The following is a 24,544-nucleotide window of genomic DNA, read 5'->3' as shown; positions in this document are numbered from 1 at the left end:
AGTATTGTAAAAGTGAAGGCACTGTTGCAATGTGGGGAACGCCGCAGCCAGTTTGCACACAGCAAGATCCCACAAACGGCAATGTGATCATGACCAGATAATCTGGTTTTGTCAGTGATGTTGATGTCGGAATAAATATTGAATGAAGGTTGTAACTGCTTCGTTCCAACGTGCACCTAATTACTGGTGTTGCCCTGTGGACCTGTATGCTGCAAAATCATTTCTCGAGAGTTCACCGTCTGCCACTTCAATTGCCTTGATTATTATCTTGCCCAAAGCAAAGTCACATTTCACTCACCGGTCACTAGTTCCAGAACGGAAACTGCTGCCAGTGGTAGCGTGGCCGAGCGGTCTAAGGCGCTGGATTAAGGCTCCAGTCTCTTCGGAGGCGTGGGTTCGAATCCCACGCTGCCAGAATTTGTGGCGTGTAATATTTGCGCCCATTCACCGCGAGCCATGAAGCAGTCGGCTCCCGCTGTGTTGTGATATGACTATTTTGGTGTGGAAAAGAGGTTGAGCTGAGAACGGTGCCTTCAGTTTGTTGGCAAACCGTTGAAGAGTTTGATGTTGCCACTTGTAAATTGAAGGCCAGTTCAACAGGCCTTTTGACGCTGGCTGCATTTGTGTGGGGAAAAATGTCACGTCAGAGGTGGGATTGCAACCCACGCCCCTAGAAAGCGACCGGAATTCGCCGACCTTTGGTCAGTTAAGGATTAACAGTCTTTGAGTCTGGCGCCTCACTCCACTCGGCCTTCCTGACACTATTGTGCCCTTGGCCGTAAGCATCAGTCTGAGCATTGAAAGGCCTCGGTCCACCAAGGCATCGACTCTGGCAACTTTCACATGCTAATACCTGACTTGTTTGGCTCTGGTGCCTTTTATACTGGCAAAATGTGTTAATGTCGGAAGTAACATTGCAAGTAATTCCCTGCCTGAGTAACGGAGCAGATTTGAGCAGCCTTTGTGTGGAAGAAATCTCATTCTTTGACAGTGGTGCCCTTTTTCTGAGAAACACCACTGTCTGCAGTGGGATTGAAAGCCACAGTACGAGAAAGCAACGTGGAATTCAGCAACGCGGGAGGATAAAAATGTCATGCTTTGAGTCTGCTGCTTTTTAGTGTGGGAATGGGTTGAAAGGAGAAGTCTGATTTTAAACCCTATCCCCGAGAACAGGGTTAGAATGTGATAAGTTTAGAGAGCAAAACAAGTTGGTCTGTGGGCGGTGCGGTGCCTTTCGCTTATTGGCAAACGCCAATAGCGTTGAGGAGCTTCAGGTGACCACTTGCAAATTTAAAGCCAGTTGAGCAGGCTTTTTGACGCTGGCTGGCATTTGTCTGGATAAAAAGTTAATGTCAGAAGTGGGATTCGAACCCACGCCCCTAGAAAGGGACCAGAATACACCAACCTTTGGTAAGGTAACGATTAACAGTCCTTGAGTCTGGCGCCTTAGACCACTCGGCCATCCTGACAATGGTCTTGCAGCAGCTGCAGAAAAGTGTGCTGCAAATTCTGCACACTTACTGAGCAGCCTCACAATTCTTCCTCCTGTGCAAACACACAACGCACACATTCTTACGACAGGACTTAACAGGCAGCGCCAGTCATTAAGTTCATCATCCCTGCAATGCAACCAACATTCAAACACAGGTATTTCTCGCAACAGCTCGCATTTTGTCAGCTATCGGGTAACATTTTCTGTATTGTATTTCGAAAGCGCCTTTCATGACCGAACGACGTCCCAAGGTGCTTTACAGCCAATGAAGTATTGTAAAAGTGAAGGCACTGTTGCAATGTGGGGAACGCCGCAGCCAGTTTGCACACAGCAAGATCCCACAAACGGCAATGTGATCATGACCAGATAATCTGGTTTTGTCAGTGATGTTGATGTCGGAATAAATATTGAATGAAGGTTGTAACTGCTTCGTTCCAACGTGCACCTAATTACTGGTGTTGCCCTGTGGACCTGTATGCTGCAAAATCATTTCTCGAGAGTTCACCGTCTGCCACTTCAATTGCCTTGATTATTATCTTGCCCAAAGCAAAGTCACATTTCACTCACCGGTCACTAGTTCCAGAACGGAAACTGCTGCCAGTGGTAGCGTGGCCGAGCGGTCTAAGGCGCTGGATTAAGGCTCCAGTCTCTTCGGAGGCGTGGGTTCGAATCCCACGCTGCCAGAATTTGTGGCGTGTAATATTTGCGCCCATTCACCGCGAGCCATGAAGCAGTCGGCTCCCGCTGTGTTGTGATATGACTATTTTGGTGTGGAAAAGAGGTTGAGCTGAGAACGGTGCCTTCAGTTTGTTGGCAAACCGTTGAAGAGTTTGATGTTGCCACTTGTAAATTGAAGGCCAGTTCAACAGGCCTTTTGACGCTGGCTGCATTTGTGTGGGGAAAAATGTCACGTCAGAGGTGGGATTGCAACCCACGCCCCTAGAAAGCGACCGGAATTCGCCGACCTTTGGTCAGTTAAGGATTAACAGTCTTTGAGTCTGGCGCCTCACTCCACTCGGCCTTCCTGACACTATTGTGCCCTTGGCCGTAAGCATCAGTCTGAGCATTGAAAGGCCTCGGTCCACCAAGGCATCGACTCTGGCAACTTTCACATGCTAATACCTGACTTGTTTGGCTCTGGTGCCTTTTATACTGGCAAAATGTGTTAATGTCGGAAGTAACATTGCAAGTAATTCCCTGCCTGAGTAACGGAGCAGATTTGAGCAGCCTTTGTGTGGAAGAAATCTCATTCTTTGACAGTGGTGCCCTTTTTCTGAGAAACACCACTGTCTGCAGTGGGATTGAAAGCCACAGTACGAGAAAGCAACGTGGAATTCAGCAACGCGGGAGGATAAAAATGTCATGCTTTGAGTCTGCTGCTTTTTAGTGTGGGAATGGGTTGAAAGGAGAAGTCTGATTTTAAACCCTATCCCCGAGAACAGGGTTAGAATGTGATAAGTTTAGAGAGCAAAACAAGTTGGTCTGTGGGCGGTGCGGTGCCTTTCGCTTATTGGCAAACGCCAATAGCGTTGAGGAGCTTCAGGTGACCACTTGCAAATTTAAAGCCAGTTGAGCAGGCTTTTTGACGCTGGCTGGCATTTGTCTGGATAAAAAGTTAATGTCAGAAGTGGGATTCGAACCCACGCCCCTAGAAAGGGACCAGAATACACCAACCTTTGGTAAGGTAACGATTAACAGTCCTTGAGTCTGGCGCCTTAGACCACTCGGCCATCCTGACAATGGTCTTGCAGCAGCTGCAGAAAAGTGTGCTGCAAATTCTGCACACTTACTGAGCAGCCTCACAATTCTTCCTCCTGTGCAAACACACAACGCACACATTCTTACGACAGGACTTAACAGGCAGCGCCAGTCATTAAGTTCATCATCCCTGCAATGCAACCAACATTCAAACACAGGTATTTCTCGCAACAGCTCGCATTTTGTCAGCTATCGGGTAACATTTTCTGTATTGTATTTCGAAAGCGCCTTTCATGACCGAACGACGTCCCAAGGTGCTTTACAGCCAATGAAGTATTGTAAAAGTGAAGGCACTGTTGCAATGTGGGGAACGCCGCAGCCAGTTTGCACACAGCAAGATCCCACAAACGGCAATGTGATCATGACCAGATAATCTGGTTTTGTCAGTGATGTTGATGTCGGAATAAATATTGAATGAAGGTTGTAACTGCTTCGTTCCAACGTGCACCTAATTACTGGTGTTGCCCTGTGGACCTGTATGCTGCAAAATCATTTCTCGAGAGTTCACCGTCTGCCACTTCAATTGCCTTGATTATTATCTTGCCCAAAGCAAAGTCACATTTCACTCACCGGTCACTAGTTCCAGAACGGAAACTGCTGCCAGTGGTAGCGTGGCCGAGCGGTCTAAGGCGCTGGATTAAGGCTCCAGTCTCTTCGGAGGCGTGGGTTCGAATCCCACGCTGCCAGAATTTGTGGCGTGTAATATTTGCGCCCATTCACCGCGAGCCATGAAGCAGTCGGCTCCCGCTGTGTTGTGATATGACTATTTTGGTGTGGAAAAGAGGTTGAGCTGAGAACGGTGCCTTCAGTTTGTTGGCAAACCGTTGAAGAGTTTGATGTTGCCACTTGTAAATTGAAGGCCAGTTCAACAGGCCTTTTGACGCTGGCTGCATTTGTGTGGGGAAAAATGTCACGTCAGAGGTGGGATTGCAACCCACGCCCCTAGAAAGCGACCGGAATTCGCCGACCTTTGGTCAGTTAAGGATTAACAGTCTTTGAGTCTGGCGCCTCACTCCACTCGGCCTTCCTGACACTATTGTGCCCTTGGCCGTAAGCATCAGTCTGAGCATTGAAAGGCCTCGGTCCACCAAGGCATCGACTCTGGCAACTTTCACATGCTAATACCTGACTTGTTTGGCTCTGGTGCCTTTTATACTGGCAAAATGTGTTAATGTCGGAAGTAACATTGCAAGTAATTCCCTGCCTGAGTAACGGAGCAGATTTGAGCAGCCTTTGTGTGGAAGAAATCTCATTCTTTGACAGTGGTGCCCTTTTTCTGAGAAACACCACTGTCTGCAGTGGGATTGAAAGCCACAGTACGAGAAAGCAACGTGGAATTCAGCAACGCGGGAGGATAAAAATGTCATGCTTTGAGTCTGCTGCTTTTTAGTGTGGGAATGGGTTGAAAGGAGAAGTCTGATTTTAAACCCTATCCCCGAGAACAGGGTTAGAATGTGATAAGTTTAGAGAGCAAAACAAGTTGGTCTGTGGGCGGTGCGGTGCCTTTCGCTTATTGGCAAACGCCAATAGCGTTGAGGAGCTTCAGGTGACCACTTGCAAATTTAAAGCCAGTTGAGCAGGCTTTTTGACGCTGGCTGGCATTTGTCTGGATAAAAAGTTAATGTCAGAAGTGGGATTCGAACCCACGCCCCTAGAAAGGGACCAGAATACACCAACCTTTGGTAAGGTAACGATTAACAGTCCTTGAGTCTGGCGCCTTAGACCACTCGGCCATCCTGACAATGGTCTTGCAGCAGCTGCAGAAAAGTGTGCTGCAAATTCTGCACACTTACTGAGCAGCCTCACAATTCTTCCTCCTGTGCAAACACACAACGCACACATTCTTACGACAGGACTTAACAGGCAGCGCCAGTCATTAAGTTCATCATCCCTGCAATGCAACCAACATTCAAACACAGGTATTTCTCGCAACAGCTCGCATTTTGTCAGCTATCGGGTAACATTTTCTGTATTGTATTTCGAAAGCGCCTTTCATGACCGAACGACGTCCCAAGGTGCTTTACAGCCAATGAAGTATTGTAAAAGTGAAGGCACTGTTGCAATGTGGGGAACGCCGCAGCCAGTTTGCACACAGCAAGATCCCACAAACGGCAATGTGATCATGACCAGATAATCTGGTTTTGTCAGTGATGTTGATGTCGGAATAAATATTGAATGAAGGTTGTAACTGCTTCGTTCCAACGTGCACCTAATTACTGGTGTTGCCCTGTGGACCTGTATGCTGCAAAATCATTTCTCGAGAGTTCACCGTCTGCCACTTCAATTGCCTTGATTATTATCTTGCCCAAAGCAAAGTCACATTTCACTCACCGGTCACTAGTTCCAGAACGGAAACTGCTGCCAGTGGTAGCGTGGCCGAGCGGTCTAAGGCGCTGGATTAAGGCTCCAGTCTCTTCGGAGGCGTGGGTTCGAATCCCACGCTGCCAGAATTTGTGGCGTGTAATATTTGCGCCCATTCACCGCGAGCCATGAAGCAGTCGGCTCCCGCTGTGTTGTGATATGACTATTTTGGTGTGGAAAAGAGGTTGAGCTGAGAACGGTGCCTTCAGTTTGTTGGCAAACCGTTGAAGAGTTTGATGTTGCCACTTGTAAATTGAAGGCCAGTTCAACAGGCCTTTTGACGCTGGCTGCATTTGTGTGGGGAAAAATGTCACGTCAGAGGTGGGATTGCAACCCACGCCCCTAGAAAGCGACCGGAATTCGCCGACCTTTGGTCAGTTAAGGATTAACAGTCTTTGAGTCTGGCGCCTCACTCCACTCGGCCTTCCTGACACTATTGTGCCTTGGCCGTAAGCATCAGTCTGAGCATTGAAAGGCCTCGGTCCACCAAGGCATCGACTCTGGCAACTTTCACATGCTAATACCTGACTTGTTTGGCTCTGGTGCCTTTTATACTGGCAAAATGTGTTAATGTCGGAAGTAACATTGCAAGTAATTCCCTGCCTGAGTAACGGAGCAGATTTGAGCAGCCTTTGTGTGGAAGAAATCTCATTCTTTGACAGTGGTGCCCTTTTTCTGAGAAACACCACTGTCTGCAGTGGGATTGAAAGCCACAGTACGAGAAAGCAACGTGGAATTCAGCAACGCGGGAGGATAAAAATGTCATGCTTTGAGTCTGCTGCTTTTTAGTGTGGGAATGGGTTGAAAGGAGAAGTCTGATTTTAAACCCTATCCCCGAGAACAGGGTTAGAATGTGATAAGTTTAGAGAGCAAAACAAGTTGGTCTGTGGGCGGTGCGGTGCCTTTCGCTTATTGGCAAACGCCAATAGCGTTGAGGAGCTTCAGGTGACCACTTGCAAATTTAAAGCCAGTTGAGCAGGCTTTTTGACGCTGGCTGGCATTTGTCTGGATAAAAAGTTAATGTCAGAAGTGGGATTCGAACCCACGCCCCTAGAAAGGGACCAGAATACACCAACCTTTGGTAAGGTAACGATTAACAGTCCTTGAGTCTGGCGCCTTAGACCACTCGGCCATCCTGACAATGGTCTTGCAGCAGCTGCAGAAAAGTGTGCTGCAAATTCTGCACACTTACTGAGCAGCCTCACAATTCTTCCTCCTGTGCAAACACACAACGCACACATTCTTACGACAGGACTTAACAGGCAGCGCCAGTCATTAAGTTCATCATCCCTGCAATGCAACCAACATTCAAACACAGGTATTTCTCGCAACAGCTCGCATTTTGTCAGCTATCGGGTAACATTTTCTGTATTGTATTTCGAAAGCGCCTTTCATGACCGAACGACGTCCCAAGGTGCTTTACAGCCAATGAAGTATTGTAAAAGTGAAGGCACTGTTGCAATGTGGGGAACGCCGCAGCCAGTTTGCACACAGCAAGATCCCACAAACGGCAATGTGATCATGACCAGATAATCTGGTTTTGTCAGTGATGTTGATGTCGGAATAAATATTGAATGAAGGTTGTAACTGCTTCGTTCCAACGTGCACCTAATTACTGGTGTTGCCCTGTGGACCTGTATGCTGCAAAATCATTTCTCGAGAGTTCACCGTCTGCCACTTCAATTGCCTTGATTATTATCTTGCCCAAAGCAAAGTCACATTTCACTCACCGGTCACTAGTTCCAGAACGGAAACTGCTGCCAGTGGTAGCGTGGCCGAGCGGTCTAAGGCGCTGGATTAAGGCTCCAGTCTCTTCGGAGGCGTGGGTTCGAATCCCACGCTGCCAGAATTTGTGGCGTGTAATATTTGCGCCCATTCACCGCGAGCCATGAAGCAGTCGGCTCCCGCTGTGTTGTGATATGACTATTTTGGTGTGGAAAAGAGGTTGAGCTGAGAACGGTGCCTTCAGTTTGTTGGCAAACCGTTGAAGAGTTTGATGTTGCCACTTGTAAATTGAAGGCCAGTTCAACAGGCCTTTTGACGCTGGCTGCATTTGTGTGGGGAAAAATGTCACGTCAGAGGTGGGATTGCAACCCACGCCCCTAGAAAGGGACCGGAATTCGCCGACCTTTGGTCAGTTAAGGATTAACAGTCTTTGAGTCTGGCGCCTCACTCCACTCGGCCTTCCTGACACTATTGTGCCCTTGGCCGTAAGCATCAGTCTGAGCATTGAAAGGCCTCGGTCCACCAAGGCATCGACTCTGGCAACTTTCACATGCTAATACCTGACTTGTTTGGCTCTGGTGCCTTTTATACTGGCAAAATGTGTTAATGTCGGAAGTAACATTGCAAGTAATTCCCTGCCTGAGTAACGGAGCAGATTTGAGCAGCCTTTGTGTGGAAGAAATCTCATTCTTTGACAGTGGTGCCCTTTTTCTGAGAAACACCACTGTCTGCAGTGGGATTGAAAGCCACAGTACGAGAAAGCAACGTGGAATTCAGCAACGCGGGAGGATAAAAATGTCATGCTTTGAGTCTGCTGCTTTTTAGTGTGGGAATGGGTTGAAAGGAGAAGTCTGATTTTAAACCCTATCCCCGAGAACAGGGTTAGAATGTGATAAGTTTAGAGAGCAAAACAAGTTGGTCTGTGGGCGGTGCGGTGCCTTTCGCTTATTGGCAAACGCCAATAGCGTTGAGGAGCTTCAGGTGACCACTTGCAAATTTAAAGCCAGTTGAGCAGGCTTTTTGACGCTGGCTGGCATTTGTCTGGATAAAAAGTTAATGTCAGAAGTGGGATTCGAACCCACGCCCCTAGAAAGGGACCAGAATACACCAACCTTTGGTAAGGTAACGATTAACAGTCCTTGAGTCTGGCGCCTTAGACCACTCGGCCATCCTGACAATGGTCTTGCAGCAGCTGCAGAAAAGTGTGCTGCAAATTCTGCACACTTACTGAGCAGCCTCACAATTCTTCCTCCTGTGCAAACACACAACGCACACATTCTTACGACAGGACTTAACAGGCAGCGCCAGTCATTAAGTTCATCATCCCTGCAATGCAACCAACATTCAAACACAGGTATTTCTCGCAACAGCTCGCATTTTGTCAGCTATCGGGTAACATTTTCTGTATTGTATTTCGAAAGCGCCTTTCATGACCGAACGACGTCCCAAGGTGCTTTACAGCCAATGAAGTATTGTAAAAGTGAAGGCACTGTTGCAATGTGGGGAACGCCGCAGCCAGTTTGCACACAGCAAGATCCCACAAACGGCAATGTGATCATGACCAGATAATCTGGTTTTGTCAGTGATGTTGATGTCGGAATAAATATTGAATGAAGGTTGTAACTGCTTCGTTCCAACGTGCACCTAATTACTGGTGTTGCCCTGTGGACCTGTATGCTGCAAAATCATTTCTCGAGAGTTCACCGTCTGCCACTTCAATTGCCTTGATTATTATCTTGCCCAAAGCAAAGTCACATTTCACTCACCGGTCACTAGTTCCAGAACGGAAACTGCTGCCAGTGGTAGCGTGGCCGAGCGGTCTAAGGCGCTGGATTAAGGCTCCAGTCTCTTCGGAGGCGTGGGTTCGAATCCCACGCTGCCAGAATTTGTGGCGTGTAATATTTGCGCCCATTCACCGCGAGCCATGAAGCAGTCGGCTCCCGCTGTGTTGTGATATGACTATTTTGGTGTGGAAAAGAGGTTGAGCTGAGAACGGTGCCTTCAGTTTGTTGGCAAACCGTTGAAGAGTTTGATGTTGCCACTTGTAAATTGAAGGCCAGTTCAACAGGCCTTTTGACGCTGGCTGCATTTGTGTGGGGAAAAATGTCACGTCAGAGGTGGGATTGCAACCCACGCCCCTAGAAAGCGACCGGAATTCGCCGACCTTTGGTCAGTTAAGGATTAACAGTCTTTGAGTCTGGCGCCTCACTCCACTCGGCCTTCCTGACACTATTGTGCCCTTGGCCGTAAGCATCAGTCTGAGCATTGAAAGGCCTCGGTCCACCAAGGCATCGACTCTGGCAACTTTCACATGCTAATACCTGACTTGTTTGGCTCTGGTGCCTTTTATACTGGCAAAATGTGTTAATGTCGGAAGTAACATTGCAAGTAATTCCCTGCCTGAGTAACGGAGCAGATTTGAGCAGCCTTTGTGTGGAAGAAATCTCATTCTTTGACAGTGGTGCCCTTTTTCTGAGAAACACCACTGTCTGCAGTGGGATTGAAAGCCACAGTACGAGAAAGCAACGTGGAATTCAGCAACGCGGGAGGATAAAAATGTCATGCTTTGAGTCTGCTGCTTTTTAGTGTGGGAATGGGTTGAAAGGAGAAGTCTGATTTTAAACCCTATCCCCGAGAACAGGGTTAGAATGTGATAAGTTTAGAGAGCAAAACAAGTTGGTCTGTGGGCGGTGCGGTGCCTTTCGCTTATTGGCAAACGCCAATAGCGTTGAGGAGCTTCAGGTGACCACTTGCAAATTTAAAGCCAGTTGAGCAGGCTTTTTGACGCTGGCTGGCATTTGTCTGGATAAAAAGTTAATGTCAGAAGTGGGATTCGAACCCACGCCCCTAGAAAGGGACCAGAATACACCAACCTTTGGTAAGGTAACGATTAACAGTCCTTGAGTCTGGCGCCTTAGACCACTCGGCCATCCTGACAATGGTCTTGCAGCAGCTGCAGAAAAGTGTGCTGCAAATTCTGCACACTTACTGAGCAGCCTCACAATTCTTCCTCCTGTGCAAACACACAACGCACACATTCTTACGACAGGACTTAACAGGCAGCGCCAGTCATTAAGTTCATCATCCCTGCAATGCAACCAACATTCAAACACAGGTATTTCTCGCAACAGCTCGCATTTTGTCAGCTATCGGGTAACATTTTCTGTATTGTATTTCGAAAGCGCCTTTCATGACCGAACGACGTCCCAAGGTGCTTTACAGCCAATGAAGTATTGTAAAAGTGAAGGCACTGTTGCAATGTGGGGAACGCCGCAGCCAGTTTGCACACAGCAAGATCCCACAAACGGCAATGTGATCATGACCAGATAATCTGGTTTTGTCAGTGATGTTGATGTCGGAATAAATATTGAATGAAGGTTGTAACTGCTTCGTTCCAACGTGCACCTAATTACTGGTGTTGCCCTGTGGACCTGTATGCTGCAAAATCATTTCTCGAGAGTTCACCGTCTGCCACTTCAATTGCCTTGATTATTATCTTGCCCAAAGCAAAGTCACATTTCACTCACCGGTCACTAGTTCCAGAACGGAAACTGCTGCCAGTGGTAGCGTGGCCGAGCGGTCTAAGGCGCTGGATTAAGGCTCCAGTCTCTTCGGAGGCGTGGGTTCGAATCCCACGCTGCCAGAATTTGTGGCGTGTAATATTTGCGCCCATTCACCGCGAGCCATGAAGCAGTCGGCTCCCGCTGTGTTGTGATATGACTATTTTGGTGTGGAAAAGAGGTTGAGCTGAGAACGGTGCCTTCAGTTTGTTGGCAAACCGTTGAAGAGTTTGATGTTGCCACTTGTAAATTGAAGGCCAGTTCAACAGGCCTTTTGACGCTGGCTGCATTTGTGTGGGGAAAAATGTCACGTCAGAGGTGGGATTGCAACCCACGCCCCTAGAAAGCGACCGGAATTCGCCGACCTTTGGTCAGTTAAGGATTAACAGTCTTTGAGTCTGGCGCCTCACTCCACTCGGCCTTCCTGACACTATTGTGCCCTTGGCCGTAAGCATCAGTCTGAGCATTGAAAGGCCTCGGTCCACCAAGGCATCGACTCTGGCAACTTTCACATGCTAATACCTGACTTGTTTGGCTCTGGTGCCTTTTATACTGGCAAAATGTGTTAATGTCGGAAGTAACATTGCAAGTAATTCCCTGCCTGAGTAACGGAGCAGATTTGAGCAGCCTTTGTGTGGAAGAAATCTCATTCTTTGACAGTGGTGCCCTTTTTCTGAGAAACACCACTGTCTGCAGTGGGATTGAAAGCCACAGTACGAGAAAGCAACGTGGAATTCAGCAACGCGGGAGGATAAAAATGTCATGCTTTGAGTCTGCTGCTTTTTAGTGTGGGAATGGGTTGAAAGGAGAAGTCTGATTTTAAACCCTATCCCCGAGAACAGGGTTAGAATGTGATAAGTTTAGAGAGCAAAACAAGTTGGTCTGTGGGCGGTGCGGTGCCTTTCGCTTATTGGCAAACGACAATAGCGTTGAGGAGCTTGAGGTGACCACTTGCAAATTTAAAGCCAGTTGAGCAGGCTTTTTGACGCTGGCTGGCATTTGTCTGGATAAAAAGTTAATGTCAGAAGTGGGATTCGAACCCACGCCCCTAGAAAGGGACCAGAATACACCAACCTTTGGTAAGGTAACGATTAACAGTCCTTGAGTCTGGCGCCTTAGACCACTCGGCCATCCTGACAATGGTCTTGCAGCAGCTGCAGAAAAGTGTGCTGCAAATTCTGCACACTTACTGAGCAGCCTCACAATTCTTCCTCCTGTGCAAACACACAACGCACACATTCTTACGACAGGACTTAACAGGCAGCGCCAGTCATTAAGTTCATCATCCCTGCAATGCAACCAACATTCAAACACAGGTATTTCTCGCAACAGCTCGCATTTTGTCAGCTATCGGGTAACATTTTCTGTATTGTATTTCGAAAGCGCCTTTCATGACCGAACGACGTCCCAAGGTGCTTTACAGCCAATGAAGTATTGTAAAAGTGAAGGCACTGTTGCAATGTGGGGAACGCCGCAGCCAGTTTGCACACAGCAAGATCCCACAAACGGCAATGTGATCATGACCAGATAATCTGGTTTTGTCAGTGATGTTGATGTCGGAATAAATATTGAATGAAGGTTGTAACTGCTTCGTTCCAACGTGCACCTAATTACTGGTGTTGCCCTGTGGACCTGTATGCTGCAAAATCATTTCTCGAGAGTTCACCGTCTGCCACTTCAATTGCCTTGATTATTATCTTGCCCAAAGCAAAGTCACATTTCACTCACCGGTCACTAGTTCCAGAACGGAAACTGCTGCCAGTGGTAGCGTGGCCGAGCGGTCTAAGGCGCTGGATTAAGGCTCCAGTCTCTTCGGAGGCGTGGGTTCGAATCCCACGCTGCCAGAATTTGTGGCGTGTAATATTTGCGCCCATTCACCGCGAGCCATGAAGCAGTCGGCTCCCGCTGTGTTGTGATATGACTATTTTGGTGTGGAAAAGAGGTTGAGCTGAGAACGGTGCCTTCAGTTTGTTGGCAAACCGTTGAAGAGTTTGATGTTGCCACTTGTAAATTGAAGGCCAGTTCAACAGGCCTTTTGACGCTGGCTGCATTTGTGTGGGGAAAAATGTCACGTCAGAGGTGGGATTGCAACCCACGCCCCTAGAAAGGGACCGGAATTCGCCGACCTTTGGTCAGTTAAGGATTAACAGTCTTTGAGTCTGGCGCCTCACTCCACTCGGCCTTCCTGACACTATTGTGCCCTTGGCCGTAAGCATCAGTCTGAGCATTGAAAGGCCTCGGTCCACCAAGGCATCGACTCTGGCAACTTTCACATGCTAATACCTGACTTGTTTGGCTCTGGTGCCTTTTATACTGGCAAAATGTGTTAATGTCGGAAGTAACATTGCAAGTAATTCCCTGCCTGAGTAACGGAGCAGATTTGAGCAGCCTTTGTGTGGAAGAAATCTCATTCTTTGACAGTGGTGCCCTTTTTCTGAGAAACACCACTGTCTGCAGTGGGATTGAAAGCCACAGTACGAGAAAGCAACGTGGAATTCAGCAACGCGGGAGGATAAAAATGTCATGCTTTGAGTCTGCTGCTTTTTAGTGTGGGAATGGGTTGAAAGGAGAAGTCTGATTTTAAACCCTATCCCCGAGAACAGGGTTAGAATGTGATAAGTTTAGAGAGCAAAACAAGTTGGTCTGTGGGCGGTGCGGTGCCTTTCGCTTATTGGCAAACGCCAATAGCGTTGAGGAGCTTCAGGTGACCACTTGCAAATTTAAAGCCAGTTGAGCAGGCTTTTTGACGCTGGCTGGCATTTGTCTGGATAAAAAGTTAATGTCAGAAGTGGGATTCGAACCCACGCCCCTAGAAAGGGACCAGAATACACCAACCTTTGGTAAGGTAACGATTAACAGTCCTTGAGTCTGGCGCCTTAGACCACTCGGCCATCCTGACAATGGTCTTGCAGCAGCTTCAGAAAAGTGTGCTGCAAATTCTGCACACTTACTGAGCAGCCTCACAATTCTTCCTCCTGTGCAAACACACAACGCACACATTCTTACGACAGGACTTAACAGGCAGCGCCAGTCATTAAGTTCATCATCCCTGCAATGCAACCAACATTCAAACACAGGTATTTCTCGCAACAGCTCGCATTTTGTCAGCTATCGGGTAACATTTTCTGTATTGTATTTCGAAAGCGCCTTTCATGACCGAACGACGTCCCAAGGTGCTTTACAGCCAATGAAGTATTGTAAAAGTGAAGGCACTGTTGCAATGTGGGGAACGCCGCAGCCAGTTTGCACACAGCAAGATCCCACAAACGGCAATGTGATCATGACCAGATAATCTGGTTTTGTCAGTGATGTTGATGTCGGAATAAATATTGAATGAAGGTTGTAACTGCTTCGTTCCAACGTGCACCTAATTACTGGTGTTGCCCTGTGGACCTGTATGCTGCAAAATCATTTCTCGAGAGTTCACCGTCTGCCACTTCAATTGCCTTGATTATTATCTTGCCCAAAGCAAAGTCACATTTCACTCACCGGTCACTAGTTCCAGAACGGAAACTGCTGCCAGTGGTAGCGTGGCCGAGCGGTCTAAGGCGCTGGATTAAGGCTCCAGTCTCTTCGGAGGCGTGGGTTCGAATCCCACGCTGCCAGAATTTGTGGCGTGTAATATTTGCGCCCATTCACCGCGAGCCATGAAGCAGTCGGCTCCCGCTGTGTTGTGATATGACTATTTTGGTGTGGAAAAGAGGTTGAGCTGAGAACGGTGCCTTCAGTTTGTTGGCAAACCGTTGAAGAGTTTGATGTTGCCACTTGTAAATTGAAGGCCAGTTCAACAGGCCTTTTGACGCTGGCTGCATTTGTGTGGGGAAAAATGTCACGTCAGAGGTGGGATTGCAACCCACGCCCCTAGAAAGCGACCGGAATTCGCCGACCTTTGGTCAGTTAAGGATTAACAGTCTTTGAGTCTGGCGCCTCACTCCACTCGGCCTTCCTGACACTATTGTGCCCTTGGCCGTAAGCATCAGTCTGAGCATTGAAAGGCCTCGGTCCACCAAGGCATCGACTCTGGCAACTTTCACATGCTAATACCTGACTTGTTTGGCTCTGGTGCCTTTTATACTGGCAAAATGTGTTAATGTCGGAAGTAACATTGCAAGTAATTCCCTGCCTGAGTAACGGAGCAGATTTGAGCAGCCTTTGTGTGGAAGAAATCTCATTCTTTGACAGTGGTGCCCTTTTTCTGAGAAACACCACTGTCTGCAGTGGGATTGAAAGCCACAGTACGAGAAAGCAACGTGGAATTCAGCAACGCGGGAGGATAAAAATGTCATGCTTTGAGTCTGCTGCTTTTTAGTGTGGGAATGGGTTGAAAGGAGAAGTCTGATTTTAAACCCTATCCCCGAGAACAGGGTTAGAATGTGATAAGTTTAGAGAGCAAAACAAGTTGGTCTGTGGGCGGTGCGGTGCCTTTCGCTTATTGGCAAACGCCAATAGCGTTGAGGAGCTTCAGGTGACCACTTGCAAATTTAAAGCCAGTTGAGCAGGCTTTTTGACGCTGGCTGGCATTTGTCTGGATAAAAAGTTAATGTCAGAAGTGGGATTCGAACCCACGCCCCTAGAAAGGGACCAGAATACACCAACCTTTGGTAAGGTAACGATTAACAGTCCTTGAGTCTGGCGCCTTAGACCACTCGGCCATCCTGACAATGGTCTTGCAGCAGCTGCAGAAAAGTGTGCTGCAAATTCTGCACACTTACTGAGCAGCCTCACAATTCTTCCTCCTGTGCAAACACACAACGCACACATTCTTACGACAGGACTTAACAGGCAGCGCCAGTCATTAAGTTCATCATCCCTGCAATGCAACCAACATTCAAACACAGGTATTTCTCGCAACAGCTCGCATTTTGTCAGCTATCGGGTAACATTTTCTGTATTGTATTTCGAAAGCGCCTTTCATGACCGAACGACGTCCCAAGGTGCTTTACAGCCAATGAAGTATTGTAAAAGTGAAGGCACTGTTGCAATGTGGGGAACGCCGCAGCCAGTTTGCACACAGCAAGATCCCACAAACGGCAATGTGATCATGACCAGATAATCTGGTTTTGTCAGTGATGTTGATGTCGGAATAAATATTGAATGAAGGTTGTAACTGCTTCGTTCCAACGTGCACCTAATTTACTGGTGTTGCCCTGTGGACCTGTATGCTGCAAAATCATTTCTCGAGAGTTCACCGTCTGCCACTTCAATTGCCTTGATTATTATCTTGCCCAAAGCAAAGTCACATTTCACTCACCGGTCACTAGTTCCAGAACGGAAACTGCTGCCAGTGGTAGCGTGGCCGAGCGGTCTAAGGCGCTGGATTAAGGCTCCAGTCTCTTCGGAGGCGTGGGTTCGAATCCCACGCTGCCAGAATTTGTGGCGTGTAATATTTGCGCCCATTCACCGCGAGCCATGAAGCAGTCGGCTCCCGCTGTGTTGTGATATGACTATTTTGGTGTGGAAAAGAGGTTGAGCTGAGAACGGTGCCTTCAGTTTGTTGGCAAACCGTTGAAGAGTTTGATGTTGCCACTTGTAAATTGAAGGCCAGTTCAACAGGCCTTTTGACGCTGGCTGCATTTGTGTGGGGAAAAATGTCACGTCAGAGGTGGGATTGCAACCCACGCCCCTAGAAAGCGACCGGAATTCGCCGACCTTTGGTCAGTTAAGGATTAACAGTCTTTGAGTCTGGCGCCTCACTCCACTCGGCCTTCCTGACACTATTGTGCCTTGGCCGTAAGCATCAGTCTGAGCATTGAAAGGCCTCGGTCCACCAAGGCATCGACTCTGGCAACTTTCACATGCTAATACCTGACTTGTTTGGCTCTGGTGCCTTTTATACTGGCAAAATGTGTTAATGTCGGAAGTAACATTGCAAGTAATTCCCTGCCTGAGTAACGGAGCAGATTTGAGCAGCCTTTGTGTGGAAGAAATCTCATTCTTTGACAGTGGTGCCCTTTTTCTGAGAACCACCACTGTCTGCAGTGGGATTGAAAGCCACAGTACGAGAAAGCAACGTGGAATTCAGCAACGCGGGAGGATAAAAATGTCATGCTTTGAGTCTGCTGCTTTTTAGTGTGGGAATGGGTTGAAAGGAGAAGTCTGATTTTAAACCCTATCCCCGAGAACAGGGTTAGAATGTGATAAGTTTAGAGAGCAAAACAAGTTGGTCTGTGGGCGGTGCGGTGCATTTCGCTTATTGGCAAACGCCAATAGCGTTGAGGAGCTTCAGGTGACCACTTGCAAATTTAAAGCCAGTTGAGCAGGCTTTTTGACGCTGGCTGGCATTTGTCTGGATAAAAAGTTAATGTCAGAAGTGGGATTCGAACCCACGCCCCTAGAAAGGGACCAGAATACACCAACCTTTGGTAAGGTAACGATTAACAGTCCTTGAGTCTGGCGCCTTAGACCACTCGGCCATCCTGACAATGGTCTTGCAGCAGCTGCAGAAAAGTGTGCTGCAAATTCTGCACACTTACTGAGCAGCCTCACAATTCTTCCTCCTGTGCAAACACACAACGCACACATTCTTACGACAGGACTTAACAGGCAGCGCCAGTCATTAAGTTCATCATCCCTGCAATGCAACCAACATTCAAACACAGGTATTTCTCGCAACAGCTCGCATTTTGTCAGCTATCGGGTAACATTTTCTGTATTGTATTTCGAAAGCGCCTTTCATGACCGAACGACGTCCCAAGGTGCTTTACAGCCAATGAAGTATTGTAAAAGTGAAGGCACTGTTGCAATGTGGGGAACGCCGCAGCCAGTTTGCACACAGCAAGATCCCACAAACGGCAATGTGATCATGACCAGATAATCTGGTTTTGTCAGTGATGTTGATGTCGGAATAAATATTGAATGAAGGTTGTAACTGCTTCGTTCCAACGTGCACCTAATTTACTGGTGTTGCCCTGTGGACCTGTATGCTGCAAAATCATTTCTCGAGAGTTCACCGTCTGCCACTTCAATTGCCTTGATTATTATCTTGCCCAAAGCAAAGTCACATTTCACTCACCGGTCACTAGTTCCAGAACGGAAACTGCTGCCAGTGGTAGCGTGGCCGAGCGGTCTAAGGCGCTGGATTAAGGCTCCAGTCTCTTCGGAGGCGTGGGTTCGAATCCCACGCTGCCAGAATTTGTGGCGTGTAATATTTGCGCCCATTCACCGCGAGCCATGAAGCAGTCGGCTCCCGCTGTGTTGTGATATGACTATTTTGGTGTGGAAAAGAGGTTGAGCTGAGAACGGTGCCTTCAGTTTGTTGGCAAACCGTTGAAGAGTTTGATGTTGCCACTTGTAAATTGAAGGCCAGTTCAACAGGCCTTTTGACGCTGGCTGCATTTGTGTGGGGAAAAATGTCACGTCAGAGGTGGGATTGCAACCCACGCCCCTAGAAAGCGACCGGAATTCGCCGACCTTTGGTCAGTTAAGGATTAACAGTCTTTGAGTCTGGCGCCTCACTCCACTCGGCCTTCCTGACACTATTGTGCCTTGGCCGTAAGCATCAGTCTGAGCATTGAAAGGCCTCGGTCCACCAAGGCATCGACTCTGGCAACTTTCACATGCTAATACCTGACTTGTTTGGCTCTGGTGCCTTTTATACTGGCAAAATGTGTTAATGTCGGAAGTAACATTGCAAGTAATTCCCTGCCTGAGTAACGGAGCAGATTTGAGCAGCCTTTGTGTGGAAGAAATCTCATTCTTTGACAGTGGTGCCCTTTTTCTGAGAACCACCACTGTCTGCAGTGGGATTGAAAGCCACAGTACGAGAAAGCAACGTGGAATTCAGCAACGCGGGAGGATAAAAATGTCATGCTTTGAGTCTGCTGCTTTTTAGTGTGGGAATGGGTTGAAAGGAGAAGTCTGATTTTAAACCCTATCCCCGAGAACAGGGTTAGAATGTGATAAGTTTAGAGAGCAAAACAAGTTGGTCTGTGGGCGGTGCGGTGCCTTTCGCTTATTGGCAAACGCCAATAGCGTTGAGGAGCTTGAGGTGACCACTTGCAAATTTAAAGCCAGTTGAGCAGGCTTTTTGACGCTGGCTGGCATTTGTCTGGATAAAAAGTTAATGTCAGAAGTGGGATTCGAACCCACGCCCCTAGAAAGGGACCAGAATACACCAACCTTTGGTAAGGTAAGGATTAACAGTCCTTGAGTCTGGCGCCTTAGACCACTCGGCCATCCTGACAATGGTCGTACAGCAGCTGCAGGAAAATGTGCTGCAAATTCTGCACACTTACTGAGCAGCCTCACAATTCTTCCTCCTGTGCAAACACACAACGCACACATTCTTACGACAGGACTTAACAGGCAGCGCCAGTCATTAAGTTCATCATCCCTGCAATGCAACCAACATTCAAACACAGGTATTTCTCGCAACAGCTCGCATTTTGTCAGCTATCGGGTAACATTTTCTGTATTGTATTTCGAAAGCGCCTTTCATGACCGAACGACGTCCCAAGGTGCTTTACAGCCAATGAAGTATTGTAAAAGTGAAGGCACTGTTGCAATGTGGGGAACGCCGCAGCCAGTTTGCACACAGCAAGATCCCACAAACGGCAATGTGATCATGACCAGATAATCTGGTTTTGTCAGTGATGTTGATGTCGGAATAAATATTGAATGAAGGTTGTAACTGCTTCGTTCCAACGTGCACCTAATTACTGGTGTTGCCCTGTGGACCTGTATGCTGCAAAATCATTTCTCGAGAGTTCACCGTCTGCCACTTCAATTGCCTTGATTATTATCTTGCCCAAAGCAAAGTCACATTTCACTCACCGGTCACTAGTTCCAGAACGGAAACTGCTGCCAGTGGTAGCGTGGCCGAGCGGTCTAAGGCGCTGGATTAAGGCTCCAGTCTCTTCGGAGGCGTGGGTTCGAATCCCACGCTGCCAGAATTTGTGGCGTGTAATATTTGCGCCCATTCACCGCGAGCCATGAAGCAGTCGGCTCCCGCTGTGTTGTGATATGACTATTTTGGTGTGGAAAAGAGGTTGAGCTGAGAACGGTGCCTTCAGTTTGTTGGCAAACCGTTGAAGAGTTTGATGTTGCCACTTGTAAATTGAAGGCCAGTTCAACAGGCCTTTTGACGCTGGCTGCATTTGTGTGGGGAAAAATGTCACGTCAGAGGTGGGATTGCAACCCACGCCCCTAGAAAGCGACCGGAATTCGCCGACCTTTGGTCAGTTAAGGATTAACAGTCTTTGAGTCTGGCGCCTCACTCCACTCGGCCTTCCTGACACTATTGTGCCCTTGGCCGTAAGCATCAGTCTGAGCATTGAAAGGCCTCGGTCCACCAAGGCATCGACTCTGGCAACTTTCACATGCTAATACCTGACTTGTTTGGCTCTGGTGCCTTTTATACTGGCAAAATGTGTTAATGTCGGAAGTAACATTGCAAGTAATTCCCTGCCTGAGTAACGGAGCAGATTTGAGCAGCCTTTGTGTGGAAGAAATCTCATTCTTTGACAGTGGTGCCCTTTTTCTGAGAAACACCACTGTCTGCAGTGGGATTGAAAGCCACAGTACGAGAAAGCAACGTGGAATTCAGCAACGCGGGAGGATAAAAATGTCATGCTTTGAGTCTGCTGCTTTTTAGTGTGGGAATGGGTTGAAAGGAGAAGTCTGATTTTAAACCCTATCCCCGAGAACAGGGTTAGAATGTGATAAGTTTAGAGAGCAAAACAAGTTGGTCTGTGGGCGGTGCGGTGCCTTTCGCTTATTGGCAAACGCCAATAGCGTTGAGGAGCTTCAGGTGACCACTTGCAAATTTAAAGCCAGTTGAGCAGGCTTTTTGACGCTGGCTGGCATTTGTCTGGATAAAAAGTTAATGTCAGAAGTGGGATTCGAACCCACGCCCCTAGAAAGGGACCAGAATACACCAACCTTTGGTAAGGTAACGATTAACAGTCCTTGAGTCTGGCGCCTTAGACCACTCGGCCATCCTGACAATGGTCTTGCAGCAGCTGCAGAAAAGTGTGCTGCAAATTCTGCACACTTACTGAGCAGCCTCACAATTCTTCCTCCTGTGCAAACACACAACGCACACATTCTTACGACAGGACTTAACAGGCAGCGCCAGTCATTAAGTTCATCATCCCTGCAATGCAACCAACATTCAAACACAGGTATTTCTCGCAACAGCTCGCATTTTGTCAGCTATCGGGTAACATTTTCTGTATTGTATTTCGAAAGCGCCTTTCATGACCGAACGACGTCCCAAGGTGCTTTACAGCCAATGAAGTATTGTAAAAGTGAAGGCACTGTTGCAATGTGGGGAACGCCGCAGCCAGTTTGCACACAGCAAGATCCCACAAACGGCAATGTGATCATGACCAGATAATCTGGTTTTGTCAGTGATGTTGATGTCGGAATAAATATTGAATGAAGGTTGTAACTGCTTCGTTCCAACGTGCACCTAATTACTGGTGTTGCCCTGTGGACCTGTATGCTGCAAAATCATTTCTCGAGAGTTCACCGTCTGCCACTTCAATTGCCTTGATTATTATCTTGCCCAAAGCAAAGTCACATTTCACTCACCGGTCACTAGTTCCAGAACGGAAACTGCTGCCAGTGGTAGCGTGGCCGAGCGGTCTAAGGCGCTGGATTAAGGCTCCAGTCTCTTCGGAGGCGTGGGTTCGAATCCCACGCTGCCAGAATTTGTGGCGTGTAATATTTGCGCCCATTCACCGCGAGCCATGAAGCAGTCGGCTCCCGCTGTGTTGTGATATGACTATTTTGGTGTGGAAAAGAGGTTGAGCTGAGAACGGTGCCTTCAGTTTGTTGGCAAACCGTTGAAGAGTTTGATGTTGCCACTTGTAAATTGAAGGCCAGTTCAACAGGCCTTTTGACGCTGGCTGCATTTGTGTGGGGAAAAATGTCACGTCAGAGGTGGGATTGCAACCCACGCCCCTAGAAAGCGACCGGAATTCGCCGACCTTTGGTCAGTTAAGGATTAACAGTCTTTGAGTCTGGCGCCTCACTCCACTCGGCCTTCCTGACACTATTGTGCCCTTGGCCGTAAGCATCAGTCTGAGCATTGAAAGGCCTCGGTCCACCAAGGCATCGACTCTGGCAACTTTCACATGCTAATACCTGACTTGTTTGGCTCTGGTGCCTTTTATACTGGCAAAATGTGTTAATGTCGGAAGTAACATTGCAAGTAATTCCCTGCCTGAGTAACGGAGCAGATTTGAGCAGCCTTTGTGTGGAAGAAATCTCATTCTTTGACAGTGGTGCCCTTTTTCTGAGAAACACCACTGTCTGCAGTGGGATTGAAAGCCACAGTACGAGAAAGCAACGTGGAATTCAGCAACGCGGGAGGATAAAAATGTCATGCTTTGAGTCTGCTGCTTTTTAGTGTGGGAATGGGTTGAAAGGAGAAGTCTGATTTTAAACCCTATCCCCGAGAACAGGGTTAGAATGTGATAAGTTTAGAGAGCAAAACAAGTTGGTCTGTGGGCGGTGCGGTGCCTTTCGCTTATTGGCAAACGCCAATAGCGTTGAGGAGCTTCAGGTGACCACTTGCAAATTTAAAGCCAGTTGAGCAGGCTTTTTGACGCTGGCTGGCATTTGTCTGGATAAAAAGTTAATGTCAGAAGTGGGATTCGAACCCACGCCCCTAGAAAGGGACCAGAATACACCAACCTTTGGTAAGGTAACGATTAACAGTCCTTGAGTCTGGCGCCTTAGACCACTCGGCCATCCTGACAATGGTCTTGCAGCAGCTGCAGAAAAGTGTGCTGCAAATTCTGCACACTTACTGAGCAGCCTCACAATTCTTCCTCCTGTGCAAACACACAACGCACACATTCTTACGACAGGACTTAACAGGCAGCGCCAGTCATTAAGTTCATCATCCCTGCAATGCAACCAACATTCAAACACAGGTATTTCTCGCAACAGCTCGCATTTTGTCAGCTATCGGGTAACATTTTCTGTATTGTATTTCGAAAGCGCCTTTCATGACCGAACGACGTCCCAAGGTGCTTTACAGCCAATGAAGTATTGTAAAAGTGAAGGCACTGTTGCAATGTGGGGAACGCCGCAGCCAGTTTGCACACAGCAAGATCCCACAAACGGCAATGTGATCATGACCAGATAATCTGGTTTTGTCAGTGATGTTGATGTCGGAATAAATATTGAATGAAGGTTGTAACTGCTTCGTTCCAACGTGCACCTAATTACTGGTGTTGCCCTGTGGACCTGTATGCTGCAAAATCATTTCTCGAGAGTTCACCGTCTGCCACTTCAATTGCCTTGATTATTATCTTGCCCAAAGCAAAGTCACATTTCACTCACCGGTCACTAGTTCCAGAACGGAAACTGCTGCCAGTGGTAGCGTGGCCGAGCGGTCTAAGGCGCTGGATTAAGGCTCCAGTCTCTTCGGAGGCGTGGGTTCGAATCCCACGCTGCCAGAATTTGTGGCGTGTAATATTTGCGCCCATTCACCGCGAGCCATGAAGCAGTCGGCTCCCGCTGTGTTGTGATATGACTATTTTGGTGTGGAAAAGAGGTTGAGCTGAGAACGGTGCCTTCAGTTTGTTGGCAAACCGTTGAAGAGTTTGATGTTGCCACTTGTAAATTGAAGGCCAGTTCAACAGGCCTTTTGACGCTGGCTGCATTTGTGTGGGGAAAAATGTCACGTCAGAGGTGGGATTGCAACCCACGCCCCTAGAAAGGGACCGGAATTCGCCGACCTTTGGTCAGTTAAGGATTAACAGTCTTTGAGTCTGGCGCCTCACTCCACTCGGCCTTCCTGACACTATTGTGCCCTTGGCCGTAAGCATCAGTCTGAGCATTGAAAGGCCTCGGTCCACCAAGGCATCGACTCTGGCAACTTTCACATGCTAATACCTGACTTGTTTGGCTCTGGTGCCTTTTATACTGGCAAAATGTGTTAATGTCGGAAGTAACATTGCAAGTAATTCCCTGCCTGAGTAACGGAGCAGATTTGAGCAGCCTTTGTGTGGAAGAAATCTCATTCTTTGACAGTGGTGCCCTTTTTCTGAGAAACACCACTGTCTGCAGTGGGATTGAAAGCCACAGTACGAGAAAGCAACGTGGAATTCAGCAACGCGGGAGGATAAAAATGTCATGCTTTGAGTCTGCTGCTTTTTAGTGTGGGAATGGGTTGAAAGGAGAAGTCTGATTTTAAACCCTATCCCCGAGAACAGGGTTAGAATGTGATAAGTTTAGAGAGCAAAACAAGTTGGTCTGTGGGCGGTGCGGTGCCTTTCGCTTATTGGCAAACGCCAATAGCGTTGAGGAGCTTCAGGTGACCACTTGCAAATTTAAAGCCAGTTGAGCAGGCTTTTTGACGCTGGCTGGCATTTGTCTGGATAAAAAGTTAATGTCAGAAGTGGGATTCGAACCCACGCCCCTAGAAAGGGACCAGAATACACCAACCTTTGGTAAGGTAACGATTAACAGTCCTTGAGTCTGGCGCCTTAGACCACTCGGCCATCCTGACAATGGTCTTGCAGCAGCTGCAGAAAAGTGTGCTGCAAATTCTGCACACTTACTGAGCAGCCTCACAATTCTTCCTCCTGTGCAAACACACAACGCACACATTCTTACGACAGGACTTAACAGGCAGCGCCAGTCATTAAGTTCATCATCCCTGCAATGCAACCAACATTCAAACACAGGTATT

The 24,544-nt window shown here is 47.9% G+C and overlaps 28 non-coding genes across 28 annotated transcripts; 14 read left to right on the top strand and 14 right to left on the bottom strand.

The window, feature by feature from the left end:
* The first annotated feature begins 332 nt into the window (after positions 1-332).
* On the top strand, positions 333-415 carry trnal-aag (transfer RNA leucine (anticodon AAG)). Its single transcript has one exon. It is a non-coding gene; the product is annotated as a tRNA-Leu (tRNA).
* Positions 416-1,350: 935 nt separating this feature from the next.
* On the bottom strand, positions 1,351-1,469 carry trnal-caa (transfer RNA leucine (anticodon CAA)). Its single transcript has 2 exons — positions 1,432-1,469; positions 1,351-1,396 (listed from the first exon to the last, which is right to left on the bottom strand). It is a non-coding gene; the product is annotated as a tRNA-Leu (tRNA).
* A 624-nt stretch (positions 1,470-2,093) lies between these two features.
* Positions 2,094-2,176, top strand: trnal-aag (transfer RNA leucine (anticodon AAG)). The gene has a single exon. It is a non-coding gene; the product is annotated as a tRNA-Leu (tRNA).
* A 935-nt stretch (positions 2,177-3,111) lies between these two features.
* On the bottom strand, positions 3,112-3,230 carry trnal-caa (transfer RNA leucine (anticodon CAA)). Its single transcript has 2 exons — positions 3,193-3,230; positions 3,112-3,157 (listed from the first exon to the last, which is right to left on the bottom strand). It is a non-coding gene; the product is annotated as a tRNA-Leu (tRNA).
* A 624-nt stretch (positions 3,231-3,854) lies between these two features.
* trnal-aag (transfer RNA leucine (anticodon AAG)) lies at positions 3,855-3,937 on the top strand. The gene has a single exon. It is a non-coding gene; the product is annotated as a tRNA-Leu (tRNA).
* A 935-nt stretch (positions 3,938-4,872) lies between these two features.
* trnal-caa (transfer RNA leucine (anticodon CAA)) lies at positions 4,873-4,991 on the bottom strand. Its single transcript has 2 exons — positions 4,954-4,991; positions 4,873-4,918 (listed from the first exon to the last, which is right to left on the bottom strand). It is a non-coding gene; the product is annotated as a tRNA-Leu (tRNA).
* A 624-nt stretch (positions 4,992-5,615) lies between these two features.
* On the top strand, positions 5,616-5,698 carry trnal-aag (transfer RNA leucine (anticodon AAG)). Its single transcript has one exon. It is a non-coding gene; the product is annotated as a tRNA-Leu (tRNA).
* A 934-nt stretch (positions 5,699-6,632) lies between these two features.
* trnal-caa (transfer RNA leucine (anticodon CAA)) lies at positions 6,633-6,751 on the bottom strand. Its single transcript has 2 exons — positions 6,714-6,751; positions 6,633-6,678 (listed from the first exon to the last, which is right to left on the bottom strand). It is a non-coding gene; the product is annotated as a tRNA-Leu (tRNA).
* A 624-nt stretch (positions 6,752-7,375) lies between these two features.
* On the top strand, positions 7,376-7,458 carry trnal-aag (transfer RNA leucine (anticodon AAG)). Its single transcript has one exon. It is a non-coding gene; the product is annotated as a tRNA-Leu (tRNA).
* A 935-nt stretch (positions 7,459-8,393) lies between these two features.
* On the bottom strand, positions 8,394-8,512 carry trnal-caa (transfer RNA leucine (anticodon CAA)). The gene is made up of 2 exons: positions 8,475-8,512; positions 8,394-8,439 (listed from the first exon to the last, which is right to left on the bottom strand). It is a non-coding gene; the product is annotated as a tRNA-Leu (tRNA).
* A 624-nt stretch (positions 8,513-9,136) lies between these two features.
* Positions 9,137-9,219, top strand: trnal-aag (transfer RNA leucine (anticodon AAG)). The gene has a single exon. It is a non-coding gene; the product is annotated as a tRNA-Leu (tRNA).
* Positions 9,220-10,154: 935 nt separating this feature from the next.
* trnal-caa (transfer RNA leucine (anticodon CAA)) lies at positions 10,155-10,273 on the bottom strand. The gene is made up of 2 exons: positions 10,236-10,273; positions 10,155-10,200 (listed from the first exon to the last, which is right to left on the bottom strand). It is a non-coding gene; the product is annotated as a tRNA-Leu (tRNA).
* Positions 10,274-10,897: 624 nt separating this feature from the next.
* Positions 10,898-10,980, top strand: trnal-aag (transfer RNA leucine (anticodon AAG)). The gene has a single exon. It is a non-coding gene; the product is annotated as a tRNA-Leu (tRNA).
* A 935-nt stretch (positions 10,981-11,915) lies between these two features.
* Positions 11,916-12,034, bottom strand: trnal-caa (transfer RNA leucine (anticodon CAA)). The gene is made up of 2 exons: positions 11,997-12,034; positions 11,916-11,961 (listed from the first exon to the last, which is right to left on the bottom strand). It is a non-coding gene; the product is annotated as a tRNA-Leu (tRNA).
* Positions 12,035-12,658: 624 nt separating this feature from the next.
* Positions 12,659-12,741, top strand: trnal-aag (transfer RNA leucine (anticodon AAG)). The gene has a single exon. It is a non-coding gene; the product is annotated as a tRNA-Leu (tRNA).
* Positions 12,742-13,676: 935 nt separating this feature from the next.
* Positions 13,677-13,795, bottom strand: trnal-caa (transfer RNA leucine (anticodon CAA)). The gene is made up of 2 exons: positions 13,758-13,795; positions 13,677-13,722 (listed from the first exon to the last, which is right to left on the bottom strand). It is a non-coding gene; the product is annotated as a tRNA-Leu (tRNA).
* A 624-nt stretch (positions 13,796-14,419) lies between these two features.
* On the top strand, positions 14,420-14,502 carry trnal-aag (transfer RNA leucine (anticodon AAG)). Its single transcript has one exon. It is a non-coding gene; the product is annotated as a tRNA-Leu (tRNA).
* A 935-nt stretch (positions 14,503-15,437) lies between these two features.
* Positions 15,438-15,556, bottom strand: trnal-caa (transfer RNA leucine (anticodon CAA)). The gene is made up of 2 exons: positions 15,519-15,556; positions 15,438-15,483 (listed from the first exon to the last, which is right to left on the bottom strand). It is a non-coding gene; the product is annotated as a tRNA-Leu (tRNA).
* Positions 15,557-16,181: 625 nt separating this feature from the next.
* trnal-aag (transfer RNA leucine (anticodon AAG)) lies at positions 16,182-16,264 on the top strand. Its single transcript has one exon. It is a non-coding gene; the product is annotated as a tRNA-Leu (tRNA).
* Positions 16,265-17,198: 934 nt separating this feature from the next.
* trnal-caa (transfer RNA leucine (anticodon CAA)) lies at positions 17,199-17,317 on the bottom strand. Its single transcript has 2 exons — positions 17,280-17,317; positions 17,199-17,244 (listed from the first exon to the last, which is right to left on the bottom strand). It is a non-coding gene; the product is annotated as a tRNA-Leu (tRNA).
* Positions 17,318-17,942: 625 nt separating this feature from the next.
* trnal-aag (transfer RNA leucine (anticodon AAG)) lies at positions 17,943-18,025 on the top strand. Its single transcript has one exon. It is a non-coding gene; the product is annotated as a tRNA-Leu (tRNA).
* Positions 18,026-18,959: 934 nt separating this feature from the next.
* trnal-caa (transfer RNA leucine (anticodon CAA)) lies at positions 18,960-19,078 on the bottom strand. Its single transcript has 2 exons — positions 19,041-19,078; positions 18,960-19,005 (listed from the first exon to the last, which is right to left on the bottom strand). It is a non-coding gene; the product is annotated as a tRNA-Leu (tRNA).
* Positions 19,079-19,702: 624 nt separating this feature from the next.
* On the top strand, positions 19,703-19,785 carry trnal-aag (transfer RNA leucine (anticodon AAG)). Its single transcript has one exon. It is a non-coding gene; the product is annotated as a tRNA-Leu (tRNA).
* A 935-nt stretch (positions 19,786-20,720) lies between these two features.
* Positions 20,721-20,839, bottom strand: trnal-caa (transfer RNA leucine (anticodon CAA)). The gene is made up of 2 exons: positions 20,802-20,839; positions 20,721-20,766 (listed from the first exon to the last, which is right to left on the bottom strand). It is a non-coding gene; the product is annotated as a tRNA-Leu (tRNA).
* A 624-nt stretch (positions 20,840-21,463) lies between these two features.
* trnal-aag (transfer RNA leucine (anticodon AAG)) lies at positions 21,464-21,546 on the top strand. Its single transcript has one exon. It is a non-coding gene; the product is annotated as a tRNA-Leu (tRNA).
* A 935-nt stretch (positions 21,547-22,481) lies between these two features.
* trnal-caa (transfer RNA leucine (anticodon CAA)) lies at positions 22,482-22,600 on the bottom strand. Its single transcript has 2 exons — positions 22,563-22,600; positions 22,482-22,527 (listed from the first exon to the last, which is right to left on the bottom strand). It is a non-coding gene; the product is annotated as a tRNA-Leu (tRNA).
* Positions 22,601-23,224: 624 nt separating this feature from the next.
* trnal-aag (transfer RNA leucine (anticodon AAG)) lies at positions 23,225-23,307 on the top strand. The gene has a single exon. It is a non-coding gene; the product is annotated as a tRNA-Leu (tRNA).
* A 935-nt stretch (positions 23,308-24,242) lies between these two features.
* trnal-caa (transfer RNA leucine (anticodon CAA)) lies at positions 24,243-24,361 on the bottom strand. Its single transcript has 2 exons — positions 24,324-24,361; positions 24,243-24,288 (listed from the first exon to the last, which is right to left on the bottom strand). It is a non-coding gene; the product is annotated as a tRNA-Leu (tRNA).
* Positions 24,362-24,544: the final 183 nt, after the last annotated feature.

The sequence above is a fragment of the Pristiophorus japonicus genome, chromosome 8 (assembly GCF_044704955.1).
Source record: "Pristiophorus japonicus isolate sPriJap1 chromosome 8, sPriJap1.hap1, whole genome shotgun sequence".
Lineage (NCBI taxonomy): Eukaryota > Metazoa > Chordata > Chondrichthyes > Pristiophoridae > Pristiophorus > Pristiophorus japonicus.
The sequence above is the reverse complement of the archived record's forward strand: the minus strand, read 5'-3'. Positions and strand labels throughout refer to the sequence as shown.